Source organism: Triticum dicoccoides, chromosome 7B (assembly GCF_002162155.2).
Source record: "Triticum dicoccoides isolate Atlit2015 ecotype Zavitan chromosome 7B, WEW_v2.0, whole genome shotgun sequence".
NCBI lineage: Eukaryota > Viridiplantae > Streptophyta > Magnoliopsida > Poales > Poaceae > Triticum > Triticum dicoccoides.
In genome coordinates, this window is record NC_041393.1 from 122,870,790 (window position 1) to 122,892,908 (window position 22,119).

At 50.0% G+C, this 22,119-nt stretch overlaps 3 pseudogenes; all 3 read right to left on the bottom strand.

Moving 5' to 3' along the window:
• Positions 1 to 12,001: 12,001 nt before the first annotated feature.
• Positions 12,002 to 14,799, bottom strand: LOC119338720 (annotated as a pseudogene).
• A 455-nt stretch (positions 14,800 to 15,254) lies between these two features.
• LOC119338721 lies at positions 15,255 to 17,856 on the bottom strand (annotated as a pseudogene).
• A 748-nt stretch (positions 17,857 to 18,604) lies between these two features.
• Positions 18,605 to 20,644, bottom strand: LOC119338722 (annotated as a pseudogene).
• Positions 20,645 to 22,119: the final 1,475 nt, after the last annotated feature.

The following is a 22,119-nucleotide window of genomic DNA, read 5'->3' on the forward strand; positions in this document are numbered from 1 at the left end:
ATATTTCTTTCTTTGTAAAATTGTCTTAAATCAGCTCATGTATGTCGACTGTCTTGATCTGTCCACTGTGGATTTCACTGGGGTAGGAGTCCCGCCGCCTACGCACAAGTTTGCTGTTTCTGCATGGACTATCAACGCTGTCAAGGTTGTGCTTGCCGCAGACAGGGCAACTGATACCAAATATGGAAAACTGCAGGTTAGTTTTGGTTTCTCTCTCCACATGGCATGCTTACAAATTTGACATGAGGGAACTGTCTGTGGTTCATAAGGGATGACCACCTTTTGTTATCCATGGCTGTATGCGTATTGTATCCATGTTTCACCCCACAAGGAAACTCTTTTCATTCGTGTTGAAACTTACCTTCTATCTCTTACATCCTTGCTATTTGTTTTTGTTTTTTCTAGCTGATGGCCAAGCATGCTATAGACTACAGTGTGTTTGGGGGGCCTCAAAACTTTGGAAAGTGGATGGACGTGCACTCAGCTCCGTCTTGCCCTACTGAGGTAATCAAAATATGTACATCTATGGTTTGCCGTGGATTATCTGTTGATGCTGCGCAAGTGACTGCAATATGGGTGGTCATTGATGCTTCTTGTTTCGTGCACAGGCGAGGGCACATGTTGAGCATCTAATTGGGCAGTTTGCATCCGGAATGACCGGCTTGCTCGGGAAGTTGGTTGAGGGGTGGACGTCTCTCAGTGGCTCTGACAGTGACGCGGTTGCGAGGCAGTTCACTTCATTTGTCCCAGAACGTACACATCGGCCAAACGGTTGCCGTGGTCGGTATGACTACAACAGTTCACAAGAGCCCGGTGACACACAAGATGATCTAGATGGAGACGCTGGCCTCGGTGAGGATGACGACGATGACATGGAGAACGTGCAATAGGACACTGATGATGATGAGCATGCTGAAGTTCGCGCAGGTTGTAACAAGGACAAGGATGCAACAGATGTCCCCCCACCGGAGAAAGTCAAAGAACATACGGCTGCGAGAGGCGAGGGGGTGTTGCCATCAAGGAGGGGGAGGGCTCCAGGAGATGTTGGGCAGGGTTCTCATGGCAAGAGGTCTAGGACCGATCCCGTAGCTGCCAGGAGGAGGTTCGACTTTAATTTTAGTTTTTTGATGTGTCTATTTTCTTGGAACAGTCTCATCCATTTCTTGCACTTGTTTTTTGTCAAGCGCGGTAATGAGTTTGTTGTCTGACAGTTGCCAACTTTTTTTTACCTCCAACTCATGCGTGTAGCGAGCCGACCGCTGGTGGACGAGCAGTTACGAAGAAACAGGCGCCAACGCCAAACCGTGTTTCTGCTCGCTTGAACAAAGGTGCCCCCATTGCCGGTGAAACCCCTTCCACCAGGTCTTCTCCTCGTACGACGACGACCAACACCGGGGATCCTGTCGTGTTGCCATACCTGAGAAAGCCAGTCAAGAAGTAGGTTTCTCCATGTGCTTTCATTGACACAGCGCTATATTTTCTTGATTTTCCAATGCATCCGTTTAGCTTGCCACATGGTCTTCTGTCATCGTCCCCCACGCGGCAACTACTGTTTTTCCAAATGATTTCTTCCTTCATTTTAAAGTGTATGGCAACTCATATTGGTTTTTACATGGCAACTGGCATCTAAGCCAAATGGCAACTCTTACTGTACCTAATGGCAACTGCCATTTGTTTCCCGGTGGCTTGTGAGCTCATCCCACACCCAGGTTTGAAATTGCATTCATGGCAGATCAGACATTCTTATCATTCTTCAAGTTGGCTAACATCGCAACTGCTGCTGGATGGCAACTGCTAATTATGACACATGGCCACTCACGTCCCCCTTACATGGCAACTACCAGCTTTTCCACTTGTTTATCATTTTTAAAGATTTCTACCATGCCAAACATATTTTTGTTCATTTTTCAATATCTTTTTCATGTGCTTTTTTTTGCAGGGTGAAGAAGACCACTATGCGCGGGGCCAAGCATACCAGTAAGGACCCGCTCGAACGCCTACATTCAAAGTTGTCAACAGGGGGCAACTCAGATGTACATGAGGCACCAGGCGACAATACTACTGCTGCACCGTTGACCGCTCCCACCAACTCTGATGCAAGTGGCCGACCATCTCCGCCGGCTGCAGATGTGCAGGCTAGAACAACAGGCATCCGTACATCGGGGAGTGATGAGTCGGTATCTGCCAGGACAGATGAAATATTGCCAACTCTACTGGCAATGAAGGATGCTGCTGTGAGCCATGCCACCCCATCAGCAAGCGTTGAAGTGGACGCTCCCGAGACGAACCTAAGCAAGGAAGATTCCCGCTCGTCTGACACTGATTCCAAGCGCGTGCGTGGTCGCACTCCTGTGTCCACGACAGAAGCGGCTGAGGCGGCAGTTCACAAGGATATGCCATCTACAGGTGAGAGTCCTGGCACAACAGCTCCAGCTCCTGTCGGTGCAGATACTGCTAAGGCGATTGTTTCGCGTGCTGGTCTTCCACCTAGGCGCCATAGCCCCCGCAAGCAACCAACAGACATACCCAACGCATCGGCTGCAGCTAGGAGCAGGAGAGACGAGCCTGGTTATGTCCCTGCGTCCACACTGTTCCCGCCACCTGCCAAAAGCAATGTGATGGAGAAACCGGAAGACCTGAGAACAATTGATGCAGGTGTCAAGCCGGGCACGAGTGACGCAGGTGAACACCCGGAGCAGACTGCGCCTTTACCCGCATTGGAAATCCCCAGCGTAAATCTGCGCACTTCTAGGCTCCCAGTCAATGTCGGTGTCCCCTACAGCCCAAACAAGAAGATTGTCAAGAAAGTTGTGGCTGATACCGCTGATAACACGCCCCGCCCTGCAAATAAGCCCGATCATTCTGTAGCGGCTGATTCAGATATGTTTGTCGATCTTTCACCCTTGGATTCTGCCCCGCAAATTGTTCGTGGTCCGGCCAGTAGGAATGAGAGGCACCCAATGGCCTTTACCCCACCGAGCTTCAGCCTTGGCATCAGTCAAGATCAACCGGTGTTGTAAGATCCTATGCCAGTTGCCTTTACTTTCCGAGGAGGCATGCCCACAATGATGGCGCAGCCAATGGTCGAGGGCAGGAAGGCTGTCAAGTTCGTAGAGCCGATTGTGCAAGGTACACTTGTCATGTCCTTATGATTTTCTTGCATACATCTTTGTAGTTTGACTTTTGTCCCAATCATATTTTTTTTGGGGGGGTTCTCACTTGTGATGGCAACTGACATGTGATGACATGGCAACTGGATTTGATGCACCATGTCACATACATTTTCTTTGCTGCCATGCTGCATTTAACATTTGGGCAACCACGTGGCAACTGAAGTTGTTTCAACATGGCAACTGTAGTTGCTGTCACATGGCAAATACAGTGCATTACACATGGCAACTGGATTTGCCACACCATGCCAACTGCATTTTTTGTTTTCATGCTGCATTTTTTCATACGGCAATCACATGGCAAGTGCAGCTGACACAACATGACAACTGTAGTTACTGTGATATGGCAACTATAATCCAATTAGATGTTAATTACAGTGCAACTACATGGCAACTGTAGTTGCTATGACATGGCCACTGTAGTTGGACCACGCAAGGCAACTGCCCCACTTTTTCTGCCCACAATCTCACATCATGCACCCTACCTCCTCACAATCCATCTGTTTTTGATTTTCTAGGTATCCTAACAAACTTTTTATTTATTTTTTATCATTGTAGCCACCCCTGAGGAGATTTCACCGTCACTTGACGAAGCTTACCGCATGATCGAGGAGGCAACATTGCATAGGAGGTCCTCACGAGGGCAAGGGCAATCAAGTTCCAACGTGCCTGCAGATACGGTATCTGAGGATACCATTAGGAGTGCCACTCCTGGTTCTGTGAGGCAGCAGAGGGTAGTTCACCCACCTCCCGCGGAAGACTACGAGCCCGAATTCAAGGCCACTAAGGAACAGACCCAGCTGTACGATATCGTCAAGCGGTTTGGAAATGCAAGGGCCAGCAGCAAGCACATGAAGGAGCTGAAAGCGTAAATGACCACACCCCATAATCTCTCATTTTGCTTTGCTCCTTTTTTACCATTCACCTTCTTCGCACTTCCTATACACGATCCGCTTACGTTTTAGTTCTTTCATATATTTTTTACTTAGCAGGCATGATCCTTCCATGTTATATCGTTTTCATACAACTCATGTTTGGACAGAACCAAAGTCATTCAATGCAGAGCGACGTACGTCGACCTGGGTGATCTTGCCGAGTCCGTGAGGCCAAACGGTAAAATGTTGACGAATGTAGTTGCATGCGGGATCGACTACATCAATAATCATATGGATGTGTGTGCCGACAAGATAATCATGCATTATAGTGTGACCTGCAAAATATGGGATGGTGACTTCCACCACAAAATCCTGAGGAAGAATTTTGCTCAACATGGTGAATTCAAGCTCACACTGAAGAAATATGTGAGTACTCCTCCCCTTTCTGCACTGTTTTGTCACATGGTGTTGTTTTTTGCCATCATCTGCACTTCTGTTTATGTGGCAGATGTTTTCATGTGGCAACAGCTGCCGTGCACACTGTCATCTTGATTTTTGCATCCCGTGCAAACTATGTGGCAACTTGATAGTAAAATACACGGCTCATTTTGTTCATACATGGGCGGCAACTTTCTGTCAACTACCCCCACCCATAACCAAAACATTCTACGTGATTCTAAATTTTTTGTCCCTCTGCTGTTCTTTATGTGAACTCTGCTTCTCATTTCTTCACTTTTAAATGCAGGTCATGTTCCCCATGTTCCAGGAGCTTGCACCACATGACCAGCAAGACAAGTGTGGTCACCACTATGCCATCTGTCTTGACCTGAAGAACCAACGTTTTGAGGTGCTTGATTCAATCCGTTCGGAAGCTGATGCAGATCTTACTACGCATGCCGAATTCTTCATCAACAACCTCAAAGAGACATGGAACCGTCACTACGAACATTCAAAAGTCCAGATCAGGCATTTCTTGACTGAGTATGTGTCGACTGCGAAGCAAGGGAACATGTAATTTCTTAACCCCCTCCTTCATGTGCCATTTACATCAATCCAACCCCTCTTTTGTTGCCACATCTGAATTGAAGTCTATCTTTTGCTACGTCTGCCCTTTTTGTGTGTTCACCTGACTCTTTTTCTCATGCAGGACGGACTATGGCTTTCACGCGCTGGAATACTTTGCAAAGTGGGAAGGCAGAATTGTCCCTGCTATCACAGCTGCAACGGTCGTTGAGCTCCGGAAAATCCACACATGGAACTGGTTGACGAATGAAGATTTCAACAAGCGGTCCGGAGCACGCGAGTTTGTGGAGGAAGCTGTCAAGAAAGTCATCAAGAGGTACAAGTGATCACGCGGCGATACACACTGGACGCACACCTTACATTCTGTTGCCGAGGAATGTAAGGTACTATCTCTTTTGTTCTCGTCAAAAACTATGTTCGTGTGCTATGTTATGACTGCAACCCCGCGTTGGCTCCTATGTAGTGGTGGTGTGTGAGCGACATTTGAATAGTTTCTGTAATATATGTGTGGATGTGAACCTACTTAGGCGTGACAGCAGATATGTTTTTTATGTTTATCATTATTACTATGGTTTCATCGTTTGCATCACCCGTTTGCTGTTTTGAATGCGTCACGATGTTTTAAAACATGGCAAATGTAGTTCATCAGACATGGTTAGCGAACGTCATTGTCGTTGTTCATTTGGACGTCTTGCTTCTTCTATTTCATGAGTAACTTCACCAGCTAGCATGGTAGGTTTGATCATGTAGCCACAACCTTTGCTGCGGTTTATGCACGTTACACCTTTTCCAACTTGTTTCCTATACATTGCACACAATACACTATGTGTCTCTAAACCGTGTCGTATTGTCATGGAAATATATGCCATGCAGAGTCATTACAAATACCATGGCATATTTTCAGTACATCTAACATGGCAGATACAGTACAAACATCATTGCAGATCCAGCATAATTAACACGGCAGATACAGTACAACTAACATGGCAGATCCAATACAACTGAAATGGCAGATGCAGTACAACTAGCATGGTATATTTGGTACAAAATAGCATGGCATATTTAGTACAAAATAGCATGGCATATTTAGTATAAAATAGCATGGCAGACTAACTACACAGAACATGGCAGATTAACTACACATAACATGGCAGCTTAAGTACCCATAACATGGCAACTGCATTTATCCACTCAATGAATTTTCCTTCCACTTCCGATGCCCCTCAGAGTCATTCTCGCAATCTTAAAAAAAATTCTCATCATCTAGGGTACAAAAGAAAATGTCCACAAGGACCATGTCACGTCGCCCCAATTTTTGCTCATGGATTGCCCGCCCCTTTCTTTGTTTTCTTGTGTTTTGCTTGAATCTCCAATCCCGACTTGTACCTTGTCTCTCTTGGACGACCCTTTGTGATGGAACGGGGTGGGTTCCTGACCTGGGTCTGTGTGCTTGCTGTTCCAGATCCTATCTCTGAGTTTTCAGATGATGACCCCATGGACGAAGGCACACTTGATGTGCGGGGGAACCGGTGTAAGGCTTCCTCAGCTTTCCTCTTCTTGATCTCATCAAGCTCTCTTTTTAGTGCCTTCCTGTGTTTTTCCGCGACTCTCGCTATCTCATCACTCTTGCACGCTTCATCAATTAGCTCAGCATAGTTCTTTGTCAGCACAACGTGCCTCACGGCTTCCATGGTTGACTCAGGTCTCTCGTCATGCACAGCCAGAACTGCGTGTGTTGTCTGTGGCGCCAACGCATCGTCAGCGTCCCAAGTCCATCGCTACCTTATGAAATGGCGGGGCATCCGTGTCACAGCGTTCATGTCCATTACTTTTAGTATGTGACAGCACACAATGCCGTCCAGTTCGAATTTGCAGCATTGGCAGTAGTACTCGCCTTCGCCTATTGAGGCTTGGACGAAGTAGTTCCTTCCTTTGTCCGGGTCTTCAGGTTCTGAATCTGACATGCCCAAAATAGAACACACCTTGAACGTATGTTCGTCCACCTGGAAAGCCGTGAACATGCTTGCACGCTTTATTTCTTCCTAGAATCTGCAAGTTTTGTGTGTTTTCTATTAAACTATCGTGCTTTTTTCTTGTAGCACCTTATGTTGTCATGTAAGTAGAAATACATTTTTGATTGAACATGGTAAACGTAGTTCATTCAACATGGCGAATATAGTACGTTGAACATGGAAAATGCAGTACACTAGACATGGCAAATGCAGTACACTAGACATGGCAAATGCAGTACACTAGACATGGCAAATGCAGCACACTAGACATGGCAAATGCAGCACACTAGACATGGAAATTGTAGTACATTTTCAACTGGCCATCATCATTTCCCACACCAACATTCCCCAACACAAGCACACTGCATAAAACATGGCAACTGCCCTTTTAGTTAAGCATGGCATCTACAGTTGGCTAAACATGGCAATTGCATTTCAACAAACATGGCAGATTCACTTTATTAAACATGGCAACTGCATTTCAGCATATGTGCCGCCAACATAACATTTTTCCAGTTGACATTGGCACTTGCATGCCAACATGCCCCAATGGAAGCACAATGCATTAAACATGGCAACTGCACTTCATTCAACAAGGAAATTGCACCCGCGTAAGCATGGCAAAACAGAATTTTCATTGAACTTGGCAACTGCAGCTGAGTAAGCATGGCAAAATAGTATTTCATTAAACATGGCAACTGCATATCATGGCAACTGCATTGCACTCTATAACGCACCTACTGCCTATGTGCTTTTTTCTGCAAATAAGACTGTAACGCAACTGACTTACTTGTCAAAGATCTTGTTCGTATATATCTTGCTCATTTGCCTCTCCATCGGTAAATACGTTAGCAATTTTGGCTGCTTTAGTGCTGTGGTCGCTTCTTGCTGTAGCTCAGATCCCAGAATTTTTTGTTGCAAAGCTGTGTACTGCTTGGCAAATTGTAGCAATGAGTTGCCAGGGCTGACGTACCGCTTCAAAACATCATTGAACCCCTCGCAGCGCTGCGTAGTCTGCAGAAATGGGAAGAAGCACTGCATGAAGTAGGCCGGCACCCAGTACATTCGCTTCTCCCACAGGTTAGCAAGTGTCTCGTTGTCTTGGACTTGATGTGTTTCTATCATGGCCATCCAGCTCCTTTCAAACTCCTCCACTGTCAAGCTGTGGTCCACACACAGCTCGAATGCATTGTGCAGCTCTGGACGGTCAGCAAAGAATGGTCCTAGCGTCTCCTCAGCCTTCTTTATAATGTGCCACCTGCAGTGCCTATGCACTGCCAACGGAAAGACCTCCTCTATGCCTGCACGCATGCTGAAATCTTGGTCTGTTATTATGTTCATCGGAGCAAGTCCATCCATGCAATCCAAGAAGGTCTTGAACAGCAAAACGTACCCATCCGTGTCTTCGTTCCGGACGAGCCCGCAGCCGAACTGCAACGACTGATTATGGTTATTTATTCCTATGAACGGAGCACATGGCATCTTGTACATATTGGTGAGGTACGTCACGTCGAATGAAATGCAATCTCGGAAATGTTTGTAGGCTCTCCTTGCAGCACCATCCACCCAATACATGTTCCTGACACGGTCCTCATCGTCCAACCTTATCCTGTAGAAGAAATCTGGATCTTCCTTCGCTTTCTCATCGAAGTAGGCAATTGTGGCCTCTATGTCTGCCAACTTGTTCTCTCTATGGTACTTGGCCTGTAGGTTTGTGACGTCAGCTGGTATGTACGGCATGCTACTCAGTTTCCCCTTTTTGCTATGGATGAGAGATCTGTTACATTCTTGATGGAGCGATGTTACAATCATGTACCAGCTTTACGAATTGCCTTTCGACGGGGGTGAACCCTCTGTGGGCGGTCAGAAATTTTACCAGGTCGAACTTCTTTATGAGTTGGTGGTTGTGCTCGTCAAAATACTCATTGACCACCCACTGTCCTCCATCTACGTTTAGCTTACACCGGACGGGACACTCTGTCTTGAGAATGATACCTCTCTTTCGTTCAGGAACGACAGGCGCAACACCTTTCCCCTTCTTGTTCCTCCGTGCCTTGTGGCACCTCATCTCACCTCTGTTGTACTCGTTAGTTTTCTTAATTTTTCTATGGTACTCGGTGTTGACCGCAAATCCATGAAACTTTGCATATGTTTGGTAGTATTCCTTTGCTTCTTCGAACGATTCAAATCTCTGCCCAATGTACGATGTCTTAGGTACCATGATCTCTGATTGCCCACCATCTTCATCCCCTTGTGCGTCGTTGTCAGTTTCATCATTCACTTCAGTATCGGCGGCAGTTCCATCTTCTTGAGTGTTGGCAGTGCTTGTGTTCAAAGGGGTGCTTGTCGGCATTGCTGGAATGATTGCCATTCCCGACTCTGACTCAAAATTGTTTGCGGCATGATTGTCTACTGGCTGGTGGAACGCGTCTTCCGTGCGCTCAGAGCTCCCCGCAGTAGATGTTCCCGCGCCACTGTTCACTGTAGTTGTAGGCCCTGTAATAGAAAACACAGGTACGAGATTAAGATTTTTGTTTGAATAACATGTGTATCGCAACGGATCACACCATCTTTGAGTGATTTGGCATGACATCATTTCAAACAACAAGCCGTGAGGCTGCGCTTGGACATGTATGGCAGCTGTATCTGTCCAGTCATGGCAGCTACTGTTCAACAAACATGGCAACTACTGTTTTGCCTACCAATAACTACAAATAACAAATGTAGTGCTGTTTCTGTGGTTCAGTTTTTCTCCTTACCTTGTTGTGCTGCATTTGACCATCTGGTGTGGTCTGTGACACCAAAATGACATGCTCCACCTGTAGTTTGTGAAGCTTGCCACGAGACGTTTGTCGGGTTACCACCAGCGTAATAACCTGTAAGCATAGTAGTGGTTGGTCAATTCATGGCAAATGTAGTTTGTGCTAGCATGACATCTGCCGTTGTGCCTGATGTGGCAACTGCAGTTTTACTGGCATGGCAACTGTAGTTGCATCGGTATGGCAACCGCAGTTGTTCCTTCATGGCAGCTGCAGTTGCCATGGCATGGCAAATGTAGTTGTACCTCCATGGCAACTGCAGGTGTCTACGGATGGCAACTGCAGGTGTCTATGGATGGCAACTGCAGGTGTCTATGAATGGCAACTATAGGTGTCTATGGATGGCAACAACAGTTGTCCAGGGACGACAAGTGTAGTTTTTAAATCATGGCAATTGTAGATGTCCAGTCATGGCAATTGTAGATGTCAACTATGCTCCTTCTGCTAATTGAGCATCCGCAACTTCACTTTTTTTGTGGACTCACCTGTGTATGACATCGATAGCAGGTACATGGGTGCCGTCTGATGCCACGTGCTGCATGAACGCTCTGCATTTTCACCCGTGATAAGTCTTGAGTCCTTTTGCCAGTTTTTTTGCATGTTCGTTTTTCACGTCCACAGCAGCATGTGCTCTTTTTTCGTTTTGCATTACCTTGATAAGCCGTACTAGCTAGTTGAAGTTGGCTGCCCGCACATTTGTCAGTGTTAGCGCCTTGTGACTGAACTTGCCACGGGGCCCCCTAAGAGTGTTTTGGTCATAAGAACCTGCGAAAAAATGAGAGTGTACGACATAAGTAGAATGTCATCTTCATCGTTGCAAAGATGGCAACTGTTCTCTTCTTTTCTTACCACGCATCATACCTACGCCTACATACTGTTCTAGTAGTGGCAACAATGGCCCTGCAAAGATGAGTTGACTGTACTCTGATGCATCCCAAGGGGGCGTTTCTGGCATTTGAGAACCCCAAGCATCAGTGCCATCTTCGTGATTCATTCTTTTCGTGTCTCGCTTCTTTCCGATGTGCTCTGAATCACTGCATGAACAAGAAGGCATCAAAAATCCACAAGAATTGTATTCTTCTGCTGCTTGCCCATAGAAGATAGGGATGGCAAGCAACAGGTCAAAATAGGTGGCAGCTACTGACAACGAAAGGTGGCAACTATCATTACACACAAGTGGCAATTAATTTTTTCCCACCCCTTCATTCCAAAAATTGTCCTTCCTGTCTTTTTTAGGGATTCCTACTCATCCATTTCATACGCAACTACCTGCATCAATTATACTAGAAACTTAAGTTAAGCTCAACACGAAGATCACAAAACTACTGGATCTCAGAACTACTGGTGTTGCCACCCCCCTATAGCATGGATCCAGTACAAGATCGGGGAGATTTTTCAGCTTGAAGGATGAGAAGGATGAGATAGGGAGATTTTCACCTGATTTTAGCTGATCGTCTCTGAAGGGCTGGTTGGAGTAGGGGGCTGGGGGTGGGAAGGGTTGGGGTGTGGTTTGCGGTGGGTTTGCCCTACGGATCTGCTCTGGTTGCCATGGCAACCAGAGAAGGCCGGCGACGGAGGTAGGGGTCGAGAGGTGGGGGACGATGGCGGCAATCAAGAGAGGCGATCGAGCGGAGGACGAGAATGGCTGGGTCGTGTGGGCAGCGGGTCGTGTGGCCCGGACGGGGCAGTGCGGGCGGGGTTGCCACGCACCGGACGTGCGGGCCGTGGTTTTGTGCGCGCGGACGTGGTCGTGCGGGCCGGTTCCCGTCCATGCCACACGAGGCGTGCGGGCAGGTTCCCGTCCATGCCACACATGTGGCAGTTATTCGAACCCTATAATTTTTGCTGACATGCATTATTATTTACTTAGTTAAATCAATGGTCAAAGTTTGACACAAAATACTATGGGGACCAATAAACTAGGACGGAGGTAGTAATGCTGTATACATATGACCCAAAAAAGGTGCTCAAGAATGTGAGTACATACATCAACGATCTGGAGATAGCACATAGTACTTATTTTTTCCGAAACGTGATGGCACATACTCGAATCGGAGAAAACAACTAACGTGTCATGTCTAGTTAATTAAGAGGAGAAAAAACTACACTAGACGTATCCGCTTGCATTGCTGAGCACCGTCGAATCGCTGGCCGGAGCACCCCTGCTTCATCTCTGGCAATGCCCGCCATGGTCCTTCCACGCGGAGTATCTCCCTGAACGTACCCTCATCACCGTGCAGCACCTCAAAGTCGTTCCACCGCTTCCAAAACTCAGGGGCAAACCTCGGGATCCGTGAAGTCCGCCGCGTAGGCGTAGCGCCCGAGCGCGCGCGACTTCCCTGAGGCCGATCTCATGGTCAGTGAACCTGACGCGCATCACCCTCGCGCCCTTGTCGGGCAGCCCGCCGCCGACGATCGCATGGCGGTACACGTCCCTTGCCTTCAGAAGGCCGTAGAGCTCGGTAGCCCGCGCGATGTACACCTGGTAGACACCGAGCCTGTCGTCGGCGGGGACGGTGCTCGCGGCGTCCTCGTACACCTTCATCGCGCGGCTCGCGAGGCCGAAGTCCTCCTCGAACCTCGCGTATCTGAGGTACACGGCCTTCTTCCTCTGCGGCGGTGCCTGCAGGATGGCCGCCTGGAACAGGTCCCGCACCCTCTCCGGCCGGCTCTTCCCGTTCCTCTGGATGAACTTGGTCAGGTACGCCTCCCATATGGCCTTGGCGTGCGGGTACTTGAACGACTTGACGCCCCGCTCGTACACATGGAACGCGTCCTCGAATCTCCTGTGCTGCTCGAGCAGGGACACGTGGTCCAACACCAGCAATGGCGTGACAACGCCGAGGTCGTGCATCTTGTCTTAGACGACGCAGGTGGACTCGAGCGACCCGTGCATTGTCATCAGGGGTCCAGGTACACGAGCCATAGCTTGAGACACTGGTGTAGTTTCACCCGAACATCCTCGCCGCCGGCAGCAGCGGCGCGCGTTGTGGCCTCGATCGATGGTGGCATGGTCGCTCGCCGGATGAGGTCGATGACCCTCTCGGGATCGTGGTGCCTCAGCTCCATATTGGCCCACTCATAGTAAACCGCGGTGAGATGCTCCGCCGCCGTGAATTTCGCCTGCGTGGCTCTGTGGAGGACGTCTCGGGGGCAGTCGACGCTGCCACGGTCCTCGTAAATCTTGGCCAGCACCAGCCAGACCGTGTGCGGAGGCTTCCCCGTCGCCTTCGCCGGATCGATGGTCCTGACGTCCTCCACGTAGGTCGCGGCGTGTCTCGCGGGGTCCTTGTGGAAGATCTTGGCCTGCTCGTACCACGCCTGGACGTCATGCGGGTTCTGCCTGAGCAGCACACTGTTGAGAAGCTCCGGCCGGTGTTCGAGCAGCCGCTCGAGCCTCACCATCGCCAAGTCTGTGCTGTCCAGATGCTTTAGCCAGCAGTCCTGGACGTCGACGGTGTCCGCTTGCCTGAGCTCGAGCTTCGCGGCGGCCATGGCGTGCTCGAAGTGCTAGCAGATCCTGTAAATCGAGCCATCCATTATAATAACCGCCGGTTTGTGGGATCCATTTCATATCCCCGGCAGGAACAGATGCTTCAAATCGGGCCATCCAGAAATTTTTTTGTGGGGTCCCGCATCTGCGAGCCCAATTCCTCCATATGTGCGGGAATCCACCCAATTTTGCCAGATCCCCTTTCGGTTGGCACGAAGCAACTTCCGCCAACATGTTAAGTGTTTCTGCTAGGGATTGTCATGCTCACTAAAAAATTTACCATCAACATAATTTGCCATAGGAAAGCGTTAGATTTACCATGCCTAAAAATCTGAATTTTAGCATTTTCATATTTTTAGGGCTTATCTGGTTTACAATTTTGTAGGATTTTTATCTATGGGATTTTTCCTACGCTGAGCATAATTTCAAAGGAACATAGATGCAAGATTACTAAGGATTATGCTCATATTCTTTATCATATGGTGTTGTCCATCATGTCTGGCAACCTCCCTCCAGTAGAGAGCTTGACCTTCGGCTCCCTCACCTTTGTCACAGATGGGGCAGGCTGGTTTTACATCAAACCAACGTCCTTCCCTGGTCGCACCACCTTCTTCGGGTCACTCAGGTTAGTCATCGACCGCTATGGCGATCTTCGACTCCGCGTTCCACCGCCCTATCTGGCCGTAGGTGTGCTCCCATCAGAGCCCATGTCACCAATACCACCGGCCTCGGGCTTAAAAGGACGACGACCTCGCATCGACAAACCTCGCGGCCGAAGTTCGTATTCCGGCCTTGAGTTCGAAAAGTTTCATCGACCTTACAACAAAAAACTAGCACGCCCTTGTGTCGTATCTGAGCTTTGCTACCCTCGTCTCACTTCCGAAAACAAAAGACGGCGATGATACCGCGCCTAGCATCATCTTCATTAAGCAGACGGAGGAAGGCGAGGAGACGGGTGCAAGCCTAAAACCGACACCAAACAGGATGGTGACGAACCTCTACAGGCCATCTCCCTGGAGCTGGTTCTCATGAATGCCCAGGGCGGCTCAACGAGCAGCAGATCTTCAGCACCAACTATGACTCCAATCGTCACCAACACCAACGGATCCGCGACAACTCGCGTGGTTCCATCGTCCATGGCCCCCCAGCCTCTGAGCCACTAAGTATCACTCCATCAACAACATGTCTTCCACACTAATTTGGCGGAACCCCATCGGTTCCAACATCCTCACTATCGGACTCTCGGGGGTTCATGACTCTCGGGGCCGGGACATTGAGCCTCGCCAAAACAATGATGACACCAACTATCATCAAAGATCACAGACAAGGCGTTGTGGGTGCTGGACACACCCTTACTAGGAAATAACCCCACATATGAACCATGGAGGCCCTCAGGCAGGCCGCCATGGTAGCCCAGTTACAACTCGAGAGAAACACAACGGAGGTCGCGACACAGCAGGCGCGGTGAGGGAACCAAGACCAACTAACGGAGATGTCGACCTCGACGCCAAACCCGTTTGACCACCAACCCCCTTGCAGCCCTTGGGTGTGAGGCGGTCAATGATTTCGATGAAAATGGAGATCCCTTGGGAGCAACGGCGATCCACACCCATTCACTAGCGATGACACCCCGCTCCCCCCCCCCAAAACCAAAATCATCTGATCCATGCGAAATTTGAAGATTAGTAAACAAACTCGAAACAGTACTCCCTCCGTCTCATAATTTAAGACGTTTTTGACACTAGTACGGAGGGAGTACGTTTCACCCAAAAAGGTGCTCAAGAATGTGAGTACATACATGATGCATCAATGATCTGGAGATAGCACATACTAGAACCGGACAACACAACTAACATGTCATGTCAAGTGACGAGGAGAAAAAGAAAGAACAACACTAGACGTATCCGCTTGCATTGCCGAGCACCGTCGAAACGTTGGCCGGCACACGGGCGCAACCCCTGCTCCACCATGCCGGCGTCAGTGCGGATCTCACCCCGCACCCCTGCTCCATATTTGGCAACGGCCGCCATGGTCCTTCCGTGCGGAGCATCTCCCTGAACGTACCCTCGTCGCCGTGCAGCACCTCAAAGTCGTTCCACCGCTTCTAAAACTCAGTGCGAACCTAGGGATCCGTGAAGGCCGCCGCATAGGCATACAGTGCCCGAGCGCGTGTGACTTTGCCAAGCCTGATCTCGAGGTCGGCGAACCCGACGCACATCAACCTCGCGCCCTCGTCGGGCAGCCCGCCGTCGACGATCTCCTGGCGGTACACGTCCATCGCCTTTAGAAGGCCGTAGAGCTCGGTAGCCCGCGCGACGTACACCTTGTAGACGCCGAGCCTATCGCCAGCGGGGACAGCGCTCACGGCATCCTCGTACACCTTCATTGTGCGGCTCGTGAGGCCGAAATCCTCCTCGAACCTCGCGTATCTGAGGTACACGACCTTCTTCCTCTCCGGCGGCGACTGCAGGATGGCGGCCTGGAACAGGTCCCGCACCCTCTCCGGCCTGCTCTTCCTGTGCCACTGGACAAACCTTGTCAGGTATGCCCCCCATATGGCGTTGGCGTGTGGGGGCTTGAAGGACTTGACGCCCTTCTCGTACACACGGAACGCGTCCTCGAACCGGCTGTGCTGTTCGAGCAGGGTCACATGGTCCAGCACCAGCAATGGCATGATGACACCGAGGTCGTGCATCTTGTCGTAGACGACGCAGCTAGACTCGAGCGAACCGTGTGTTGTCACAAGGTCCAGGTACATGAGCCACAACTTGAGGCACCGGTGCAGTTTCGCTCGAACTCGTCGCCGCCGGCAGCAGCGGCGCGCGTCGTGGGCTCGATCGATGGTGGAGTGGTCGCTCGCCGGATGAGATCGATGGCCCTCTCGAGATCCTGGTGCCTCAGCTCCATATTGTCCCACTCGTAGTAAACCGCAGCGAGATGCTCCGCCGCCGTGAAGTTTTCCTGCATGGCTCTGTGGAGGACATCTCGGGCGCAGTCGACACTACGACAGTCGTCGTAAATCTTGGCCAGCGCCAGCCAGAGTGTGTGCGGCGGCCTCCCCGCCGCCTTCGCCAGATCCACGGTCCTGACGGGCTCCACGTAGGTCGCGGTGTGTCTCGCGGGGTCCTTGTGGATGATCTTGGCCCGCTCGTACCACGCCTGGACGTTGTGCGGATTCTGCCTCAGCAGCACGCTGTTGAGCAGCTCCGGCCGGTGTTCGAGCAGCCGCTCGAGCCTCGCCATCGTCAAGTCTGCGATGTCCCGATCCGTGAGCCAGTAGTCCTGGACGTCGACGGTGTCCGCTTGCCTGAGCTCGAGCCGACGGGCATGGCGTGCTCGAAGTGCTAGCGGATCCTGTAAATCGGGCCATCCATTATAATAACCGCTGGTTTGCGGGATCCATTTCATATCCCCGGCAGGAACGGATACTTCAAATCGGGCCATCCCAAAAAAAATTGTGGGGTCCCGCATCTGCGAGCCTAATTCCTCCATATGTGTGGGAATCCACCGAATTTTGCCGGATCCCCTTCGGTTGGCGCGAAGCAACTTTCGCTAACATGTTAAGTGTTTCTGCTAGGGATTGTCATGCTCACTAAAAAATTTACCATCAACATAATTTGCCATAGGAAAGCGTTAGATTTACCATGCCTAAAAATCTGAATTTTAGCATTTTCGTATTTTTTAGGGCTTATTTGGGGTACAATTTTGTAGGATTTTTATCTATGGGATTTTTCCTACGCTGAGCATCGTTTCAAAGGAACATAGATGCAAGATTTCTAAGGATTATGTTCATATTCTTTATCATATGGTGTTGTCCATCATGTCTGGCAACCTCCCACCAGGAGAGAGCTTGACCTTCATCTCCCTCACCTTTGTCATAGATGGGGCAGGCTGGTTTTACATCAAACCACCATCCTTCCCTGGTCGCACCACCTTCTTCGGGTCGCTCAGGTTCATCATCGACCTCTATGGCGATCTTCGACTCTGTGTTCCACCGCCCTATCTGGCCATAGGCATGCTCCCATCAGAGCCCATGTCACCAATACCACCGGCCTCGGGCTTAAAAGGACGACTACCTCGCATCGACAAACTTCACGACTGAAGTTCGTATTCCGGCCTTGAGTTCAAAAAGTTGCATCGACCTTACAACAAAAAACTAGCACGCCCGTGTGTCGTATCTGAGCTTTGCTACCCTCGTCTCACTTCCGAAAACAAAAGACGGCGATGATACCGCGCCTAGCATCATCTTCATTAAGCAGACGGAGGTAGGCGAGGAGACGGGTGCAAGCCTAAAAACGACCCCAACCAGGATGGTGACGAACCTTTAAAGGCCATCTCCCTGGAGCAGGTTCTCATGAATGCCTCGGGCGGCTCAACGGGCAGCAGATCTTCAGCACCAACTATGACTCCAATCGTCACCAACACCAACGGATCCGGGACAACTCGCGTGGTTCCATCGTCCATGGCCCCCCAACCTCTGAGCCACTAAGTATCACTCCATCAGCACCACGTCTTCCACACTAATTTGGCGGAACCCCATCGGTTCCAACATCCTCATTGCCGGACTCTCAGGAGTTCATGACTCTCGGGGCCGGGACATTGAGCCTCGTCAGAACAACGATGACACCAACTATCATCAAAGATCACAAACAGGGCGTTGTGGGTGCTGGACACACCCTTACTAGGAAATAACCCCACATATGAACCATGGAGGGCCCTCAAGCAGGCCACCATGGTAGCCCAGTTACAACTCCAGAGAAACACAACGAAGATCGCCACACAACAGGCGCGGTGAGGGAACCAGGACCAACTAACGGAGACATCGACCTCGACGCCAAACCCGTTTGACAACCAACCCCCTTGCAGCCCTTGGGCGTGAGGCGGTCAATGATTTCGATGAAAATGGAGATCCCTTGGGAGTGACGGCGATCCAGACCCATTCACTAGCAATGACACCCCTCCCCCCCCCAAACCAAAATCATCTGATCATGCGAAATTTGAAGATTAGTAAACAAACTCGAAACAGTACCCCCTCTGTCTCATAATTTAAGACGTTTTTGACACTAGTGCGGAGGGAGTACATTTCACGCAAAAATGTGCTCAAGAATGTGAGTACATACATGATACATCAACGATCTGGAGATAGCACATACTAGAACCGGACAACACAACTAACGTGTCATGTCAAGTGACAAGGAGAAAAAAGAAGCAACTACACTAGACATATCCGCTTGCATTGCTGAGCACCGTCGAAACGTTGGCCGGCGCACGGGCGCAGCCCCTGCTCCACCACGCCGGCTTTGGTGCAGATCTCACCCCGCGCCCCTGCTCCGTCTCTGGCAATGGCCGCCATCGTCCTTCCACACGGAGCATCTCCCTGAACGTACCCTCGTCGCCGTGCAGCACCTCAAAGTCGTTCCACCACTTCCAAAACTCAGGGCAAACCTTGGGATCGGTGAAGGCCGCCGCGTAGGTGTACAGCACTCGAGCACGCGCGACTTCGCCGAGCCCGATCTCGACGTCGGTGAACCCGACGCACATCGCCCTCGCACCCTCGTCAGGAAGCCCGCCGCCGACGAATGTCGGCGGTACACGCCCCTCGCCTTCAGAAGGCCGTAGAGCTTGGTAGCCCGCATGACGTACACCTCGTAGACGCCGAGCCTGTCGCCGGTGGGGACGGCGCTCGCGGCGTCCTCGTACACCTTCATTGCGCAGCTTGTGAGGCCGAAATGCTCCTCGAACCTCGCGTATCTGAGGTACACGGCCTTCTTCCTCTCCGGCGGTGACTACAGGATGGCTGCCTGGAACAGCTCCCGCACCCTCTCCGGCCTGCTCTTCCCGTGCCGCTGGACGAACCTCGTCAGGTACGCCTCCCATATGGCGTCGGCCTGTGGGGGCTTGAAGGACTTGACGCCTCGCTCGTACACACGGAACGCGTCCTCGAACCGGCTGTGCTGCTCAAGCAGGGTCGCGTGGTCCAGCACCAGTAATGGCGTAATGACGTCGAGGTCATGCATCTTTTCGTAGACGGCGCAGATGGACTTGAGTGACCCATGTGTTGTCATAAGGTCCAGGTACATGAGCCACTACTTGAGACACCGGTGCAGTTTCGCCCGAACGTCCTCGCTGCCGGCAGTAGCGGCGCGCGTCATGGGCTCGATCGATGGTGGCGTGGTCGCTTGCCGGATGAGATCGATGGCCCTCTAGGGATCCTGGTGCCTCAGCTCCATATTGGCCCACTCGCAGTAAACCGCGGCGAGATGCTCCGCCGCCGTGAAGTTTGCCTGCGTGGCTCTATGGAGGACGTCTCGGGCGCAGTCGACGCTGTCACGGTCGTCATAAATCTTGGCCAGCGCTAGCCAGAGCGTGTGCGGAGGCTTCCTCGTCGCCTTCGCCGGATCCACGATCTTGACGGCCTCCAAGTAGGTCACGGCGTGTCTCGTGGGGTCCTTGCGGAAGATCTTGGCCCGCTCGTACCACGCCTGGATGTCATGCGGGTTCTGCCTCAGCAGCATGCTGTTGAGCAGCTCCGGCCGGCGTTCGAGCAGCCGCTCGAGCCTCGCCATCGTCAAGTCTGTGTTGTCCCGATCCGTAAGCCAGCAGTCCTGGACGTCGACGGTGTCCGCTTGCCTAAGCTCGAGCTCCGCGGCGGCCATGGCGTGCTCGAAGTGCTAGCAGATCCTGTAAATCGGGCCATCCATTATAATAACCGCCGGTTTGCGGGATCCATTTCATATCCCCGATAGGAACGGATGCTTTAAATCGGGCCATCCCAGAAAAAAAATTGTGGGGTCCCGCATCCGTGAGCCCAATTCCTCCATATGTGCGGGAATCCACCCAATTTTGCCAGATACCCTTTCGGTTGGCGCGAAGCAACTTCCGCCATCATGTTAAGTGTTTCTGCTAGGGATTGTCATGCTCACTAAAAAAATTACCATCAACATAATTTTCCATAGGAAAGCGTTAGATTTACCATGCCTAAAAATCTGAATTTTAGCATTTTTGTATTTTTTAGGGCTTATTTGGTTTACAATTTTGTAGGATTTTTATATATGGGATTTTTCCTACGCTGAGCATCGTTTCAAAGGAACATAGATGCAAGATTTCTAAGAATTATGTTCATATTCTTTATCATATGGTGTTGTCCATCATGTCTGGCAACCTCCCACCAGGAGAGAGCTTGACCTTCGGCTCCCTCACCTTTGTCACAGATGGGGCAGGCTGGTTTTACATCAAACCACCGTCCTTCCATGGTCGCACCTGAAGGAAATATGCCCTAGAGGCAATAATAAAGTTATTATTTGTTTCCTCATATCATGATAAATGTTTATTATTCATGGTAGAATTGTATTACCCGGAAACATAATACATGTGTGAATACATAGACAAACATAGTGTCACTAGTATGCCTCTACTTAACTAGCTCGTGAATAAAAGATGGTTAAGTTTCCTAACCATAGACATGAGTTGTCATTTGATTAACGAGATCACATCATTAGGAGAATGATGTGATTGACTTGACCCATTCCGTTAGCTTATCACTTGATCGTTTAGTATGTTGCTATTGCTTTCTTCATGACTTATACATGTTCCTATGACTATGAGATTATGTAACCCCCGCTTACCGGAGGAACACTTTGTGTGCTACCAAACGTCACAACGTAACTGGGTGATTATAAAGGTGCTCTATAGGTATCTCCAAAGGTACTTGTTGAGTTGACGTATTTTGAGATTAGGATTTGTCACTCCGATTGTCGGAGAGGTATCTCTAGGCCATCTCGGTAATGCACATCACTATAAGCCTTGCAAGCAATGTAGCTAATGAGTTAGTTATGAGATGATGCATTACGTAATGAGTAAAGAGACTTGTCGGTAACGAGATTGAACTAGGTATTGAGATACCAACGATCGAATCTCGGGCAAGTAACATACCGATGACAAAGGGAACAACGTATGTTGTTATGCGGTTTGACCGATAAAGATCTTCGTAGAATATGTAGGAGCCAATATGAGCATCCAGGTTCCACTATTGGTTATTGACCGGAGACGTGTCTCGGTCATGTCTACATAGTTCTCGAACCCGTAGGGTCCGCACGCTTAAAGTTAGATGACAGTTATATTATGAGTTTATGCATTTTGATGTACCGAAGGTTGTTCGGAGTCCCGGATGTGATCACGGACATGACGAGGAGTCTCGAAATGGTCGAGACATGAAGATCGATATATTCACTACAAAAAAAAGACACATCTGTGACATGAAGATCGATTTTTTTTGTCTATACATATGACACTTCAATGACGATAATTGTGACAAAACCCAGTATCATCATAGATGTGGTGGGCTCCTACTTCTATGGCAAAAAATCATGACAGGAAATGGGCTTTTCATCCTGGGCGGGCCGGAGACGCAGCTGCATGACATTCTTTGGGCCGTCCATGACAGAAAAAACCGTGGTAGAAGCGAGGGGGTGGAAAATTTCAGGGAGTTGCCGGTTAAGGTGGGAGGTCGGGGGCCGAGCGATGCGCGTTTCTCTCGTACACGTGTGAGGCATTGGCTCTAACTGAACCTGAGCGAGGCGTTGGGCTCTAACTGAACCCGAGCGATTGCACTGCAGGCTACGCGTTACTGAATCTGAGCGATCGATCGATGGCTGTTAACTGAACCCGATGGAGCGATTCCTTCGCTACTGCTGCTAACTGAAGCCGATCGATTGGATGAACAATGAG